Here is a 6008-nt window from a genome sequence, read left to right as displayed (position 1 = left end):
TCTGAATAGCTGGAATCATGTATGTCCTTTAAGTTTCCTGGCTTGTTTTCGTAAAATACTACTGATTGTACTATTTCATGTATGACATGAATGGCACATCTGGGGTTTCCCAGAGATTGTAAGATGAAGTTTCTGACAGAACCCCCCCAGGACCCATTTGTTCAATTGTCTGGTCAGTTGCCAATTCAATAAAAGTGGGTGGAGTTTTTTTTGTTTGTTTGTGTTTTCGTTTTTTTCAGAGCTTACAAAGTCTTGAAGGCTTGAGCCTGGGAATGGGTAATGTTCTCTTGTCTCCTGCAGAATCTCTTTTTCAGTCCACATTCCCTGGGAGGTAGCACAGGACCAAGTGGAAGGCTACTTCCCCAGGGTAAGAAAGCACTATTCTGTTCCCATCTCCTCCTACCTTTGGTATGAGCAAAGGCCACATTCTGCAAGCCTTTTACTGCCCAGGAAACATGCAGGGGTGAAGGTTTTCTTACTCTCTGTCTCTGCTGACATCTCTGTCACCTGGCCTGTGCCTGTTGGGGAGAGTGCAATAGAATTAGGAATTCAGTTACCTATAGAGCTGCTGGTGGTGGTGGGCATGCACCAGCCCCAGCATCACCTCACTCTTGCCACTTACCATCTTCTTCAGAGAGGTAGGAGACTTGCCCCTCCACTGTTGGGGAATCTCAGATTTGTCCAAGATGCATCAGGAAAAATGGTAGCCCAAACTAGCCTATCTTTGACTTCACTCCTTCCTTCACTCATACTCCCAAGACATCAGCATGTCTTATCATTTCTACTTGTAAAGACACATCAAGTCTGAGATCTTACCTTGCTCCATAGCTGCCCCCATTTCAGTGACTCAGCATGGTGCTTCTCACCCAGATGGTGCAGAGAATTCCTAACTGATCTCTCCTCCTCTACTCTTGCCCTCTTGCAGTCTCTACATAGCATTACTGTTTGTAAAGTAAATAAATGCAGATATTTATATAACGCTTACTGTGTATCAGCACAGAAGGGGATATTTAGGACTAGATTTCCTGAAAAAAATTTATGAAGTGCCTTTTTAAAAGTAGTTATATGAGCTGGGAGTGTAGATCAGTGGTGGAGTATCCTGGGTACAAATACTCAGCACCAAAAGGAAAAAAAAAAAAAAGAGCAGGTATACAGAGAAGCAGACAGGCACTGACTCTTGCAGTGACCCAGGGCTGCATTGGTTGGTAGTGGGTACATAAGAACTGGAGGCAAAATCTTACATTGGTGCTGATGAGAATCAGATTATAGACTCCTGCATGGAGATCTGCACTCGTGAAAAAGTCAGCTAGGAAAATATCTTCCCCTAAAGGGGGGAGATATTAGTTCTTTTTTCCTACTGAGGCCCCACCCAGTTTCCAGTTCCTAGTGGTGCAGGTAGCTGACTGCCTAAAGCCCAGAGCTCAGGATTGTCCTTTCCCCCTTTGTCCCCTGACTGGCTGTTGTACCAAACTTTTCACATACAATTAGGGAGGTGGCCTTGCACTCAGCCAATGCCAGGTAGACTCTGACTTGGATGCTTGTCAGGTTTCCAGAGTCCTTTCTACTGTGTTCACAAAGGGAGGGATTAATGTAGCAATTACATCATCTTTAATTAACGCATAGCCATGAAATACACAAGTAACAGTGCCTATTTTAACACAAAAGAAGGTCTATAGACAAAAAAATAGAATGATATAATCATGAAAATGTAAATCCGCTGTGTAGGAGTCAATTAGGCTCAGAGTATGATTTAAATATCAACAGTTATCATCTGTTTGTGACATTGAAAAGTATCTCGTGATTTCGAATTGAAAGGCAGGTTCAGCCTGACCACCCAAGTAATTCTGCTGTGCAAATTCTCAGAGGAAGTGAGAATTATTTGTGTATTAAGAGGAATATATAGCTCTCTGGGTTTTTCTTTTTTCTTTCTCTTTTTCTTTTCGTTCTTGCTTTTACTTTTTTCCATTTAAGCACCTGATAATAAAAATGTACCTACATAAAAGAGGAACCAAACCTTTGAGTTTGATTAGCATTTGGTGTCTAAAGAATCTAAGACCCTGAAAAATATGTGGTTGATTTCCCTTTTTCCATTACTTGGAAAGTTCCAGTGGTTGCCTACTGTGCTTTCAGAGGATGTCTTTCTTTCTTTTTCTGTATTGGGGGTGGAACAACGCAGGACCTCCTCTTATGTGCCAGGCAAGTACTCTACCACTGAGCTACCTTCCCAGCCCTTTTCAAAATTTATTTTGAGACAGAGTCTCACTAAGTTCCTGGAACTGGCCTTGAATTTGCAACGCTTCAGCTTCAGCTTCTGGAGTTGCTGGGATTACAGGTGTGCTTACCACCATGCCCGGCTTCAGAGGATTCTTGATGCTCCCATGTTCTAATTCAATGGGCAGCCCCAGTCATAGGTCATAGAGGTTAGAGCCCTGCGGGGCTTGGAGATAAATTCATGTCTGCATTTGATAGGTGAGAAAACAGAAGCCAGATATTGATAGTCCAAAGACTTGCCTGAACTATAACATTGGGTCACCATGGATGCCACACATTCAGGAGGCAGAACACTTTACCTCTGCTCAGGTCAATTTAATGGAAATAATGATTAAATTTTAATAATTCTACTTGCAAAAAAGATAAAGAGGAAATGCTAGATTCATTTTTTTTTTTAAATAACTGTATGGCTTCATGAAAAAAGGCTATCAAAGTGTTTGAATATGTACATTTTCTTTCTTTTTTTTTCTTTTTTTAGTTGTAGTTGGACACAATATCTTTATTTATTTATTTTTATATGGTGTTCAGGATCGAACACAGTGCCTCGCACATGGTAGGTGAGAGCTCTACCCCTGAGCCCCAGCCCCAGCCCCCTGGCTATGTATATTTTCTGCTCCTGGTGCTGGGAATGGAACCTATGGTCTCCCCCATGCTAAGCATGTGCTTAGCACTTATTTCTCAAAGGGTATGTTATTGGATTATACTGTCGAATTCCAGAAAATCCTGAGTTAAAATATCTAAGTCATCCCAACCAGCGGTTTATAGTGGAGAGATGTACTAAGCAGCAGATCTCACAGCCTGCTGACTGGGACTCCGCAGGAACTTAAGGCCTTTAGTCAAGCTGTGACCATTTCCACAAAATCTCTGGTTATGTCATTTGGAGATCTTTTTTTCCTGATATAAAAGGAAAATTGGGTTAAAGTTGTTAAACTCTGTTGAAAGGAAGATGGGTCCTCAGTTGAAAGGCATTTTTTTTTTCTAAAAAGCTTTAGAATGCTAAAAACAAAAATTCAACTGTTCGAAGTTTTACAAATGGGAAGTTAGTCAGATGGAGATTATCTGGATTTTTCTTCATGCCAGAGTTACTCCCTGATAGGACTAAGGTTGTTAGGAGTATTTTCACATCTTTAGGATAAAAGGCTTCATTTGACTCCTGAAGTCCACCCATCAGCCTAAAAGAAGCAGCTGCAGCCTTGAGCATTCATTCATCCAACCAGTAATTCTGGGGCCCTGCTATGTGCTACCTTCTGTGAGGTGCCTGGGGTGGGGAGGCAGCCGTCACTCGTATCTTGGCTTTGGGGAGAATGCCCCCTTAGACTGGGGGAGCTCTGTCTGGCAGCACCTCTGAGATACTTCTTCCCCACCTTTTCCTCACTGTGAACCAACCCACATATACGAGTATCCTCTAGGGCTCCACCATACCTGCCCAGCTCGGAAGATGGCCTGATCTTATTTTTTAACCCTAACTCAGAAGCAGGTGACCTATGACTTGTTCAGAACTGGGTTCTCCACAGATGTGATGAGGAAGTAGGTATCACCTTTCTGGCCATGCCCCTGATAGTTTAGGGTTCTTTAAAATTTATTATTACTTTAAAAACAAGTATTCAAAGTTGCATGCAGTAGGGGGAAATCTTCAATTTCTACTACTGCAGAGTCTGAGGCTGGAGGATCTCAGGTTCAAGGTCAACCTAGAAAATTAATGAGACCTTATGTCAAATAAATAAATAAATAGCATTCTCTTGTATTTATCTCATGATTTCAGGATTAAACTGTTTTGGCTGACATTTGCACTGTCATGTGTTTACAGAGGTATCACAGCAACAAAGAGTTAGGTCTGAGTTTTGTTGTTGTTGTGTTTCCTTGTCATGCTGGGGATCTCACTCAGGGCCTTGCACATGCTAGACCAGAGCTCTATCAATGAGATACATCCCCAGTATTTTTTTTTTTTTTGTGTGAGGTAGGGTCTCATTGACTTGCCCAGGCTGGCCTCAAATTCGCAATCCTTTGGCCTCAGCCAAATCCCAAGTTGCTGGGATTTGTGCCACTTCCATGATCAGTATATGTCTGGGTTTTCTAACAGTGTAGATCTAATCCCCTTAGCCTCCTGTTCATGTAGATGCATGTGCTTGACTGACTTCAAGCCAATGCTCTTTGACCTCAGAAAACCGACCTGTCTTACCCTCTATTGGCCAAGGCTTCTCTTTGTATTTATGAGTTGTGGCCAAAGTGGGTCCTGTCTTTAAGGACTTGGGAGAGGACCCCCCCCCCCAAATTGGACCCTGAACCTCAGATATTGCTAGAATTCTGTTTTTATGCTGCTTTTGGAGGCTTCCTCTATACCTAGGCAGCCAGTGGGTGTTCTGGGGCTGGAGAATGCACTGTGGGTACATGGAAGTGGCTTTGTTGTTCCCAACTCAGAACACCGGAACTGCGAGCTTTGGTAGTAATAGAAGGTGACAGCCCCCCCCCCCCCGTGTGCTCTGATGAACTGGCTGCACTTTGTCCCAAGCCTGCTGCTTTCTCTTAACTTCAAGGCCCTGTTCCCTCCAGCACAGTGGGGGCCCCGCAGCACACCCCAACACTCACCCAGTCATCAGAGGAATGCGCTCAGCCAGTCTCCATCTTGTCCTCAGTTTTAACTCTGAATGTTAATTTCCTGTTGAAATTGTTTCTTTATATATCACGTTCAGAAATTACCGTATTTCATTAAACTTAAGACTCCGTTGGTTTTGTTTTGCCTTGTTTTTTGTTTTAGAAACCCATGTTTATTTGCTGTCAACCTTATTTCCATTTTTGGTTGTCCCTGATTTCAGAAAGCACCATTTTTTAATATACCCTTAAGAAGGAAAAATACTGTTAACTAAGTGAAGCTATGTCATCAGTGATGAGATGCATTCTGATTTCAGATAAGTTAAACGCTAGAAACAAAACAAACCAACATCCTTTTTACCATCCATCAAATCTGGGTCAGGGCTTGATTAGCTTCCACGTTCCCTCTGAGAGAATTGCTTAGGTTTTTAAAACAGCCAGGTAAGCAGGACAGTTTCCTTTTGGCCCATCACTGGCTCTCTCGGCTTCCTTCTTCCCCATGCTAGGTAAGCACTTTGAACTTCAGCACTTAACTAAATGTCTGTATGGTCTGGATTGTTAACCACAAGAGGTTTGGGCTTTTGTATTTAAAATGCTGTTGGTTTCTTGTTCTTTCTTTCTCTCTGTTTCTCTCTCATCCTCCTATTTTTCTTCCTCCTTCTTCCTTTACATTTTTCAAAATTAAGAAATAGCTTTTGAGGCCAAAATTATCAAGGCAATTTGTAGGTATGGATGCAGCTTCCTGGTGACAATTTCCTACATTATAAGAGTGACACAAGACACACCTTTAAAATTTTTTTTTTTTTTAAAGAGAGAGAGAGAGAATTTTTAATATTTATTTTTGTTTTAGTTTTCGGCGGACACAACATCTTTGTTTGTATGTGGTGCTGAGGATCAAACCCGGGCTGCACGCATGCCAGGCGAGCACGATACCGCTTGAGCCACATCCCCAGCCCAAGACACACCTTTTTTGAATAGATTCCAGTTTACCTTAGCTGAGAAGGGTAACAGGGAGCAGTAATCAGTGAAGGAAAAAGGGCAGGAATGATCCTCAAGTTCAAAGATACCTATCTTGGTTTGGTATTGCAGCTTCTCCTTGTCCAGAAATTCTGACAATCTCAGACATTATTCTTGAATATTTCTGGTGA

The 6008-nt window shown here is 42.2% G+C and overlaps 1 protein-coding gene across 1 annotated transcript in view; it reads left to right on the top strand.

Annotated features, from left to right (window-relative positions):
• Window positions 1-6008, top strand: part of Myo1e (myosin IE) — a 191099-nt gene that overhangs the window by 33292 nt on the left and 151799 nt on the right. The window lies entirely within an intron of this gene.

The sequence above is a fragment of the Marmota monax genome, unplaced genomic scaffold (assembly GCF_021218885.2).
Source record: "Marmota monax isolate L192 unplaced genomic scaffold, Marmota_monax_Labrador192_F-V1.1 WCK01_AAM20220418_F8-fsc00001, whole genome shotgun sequence".
Classification (NCBI taxonomy): Eukaryota; Metazoa; Chordata; class Mammalia; order Rodentia; family Sciuridae; genus Marmota; species Marmota monax.
Note: the sequence above shows the minus strand (reverse complement) of the source record. Positions and strands in the feature narration are given on the sequence as shown.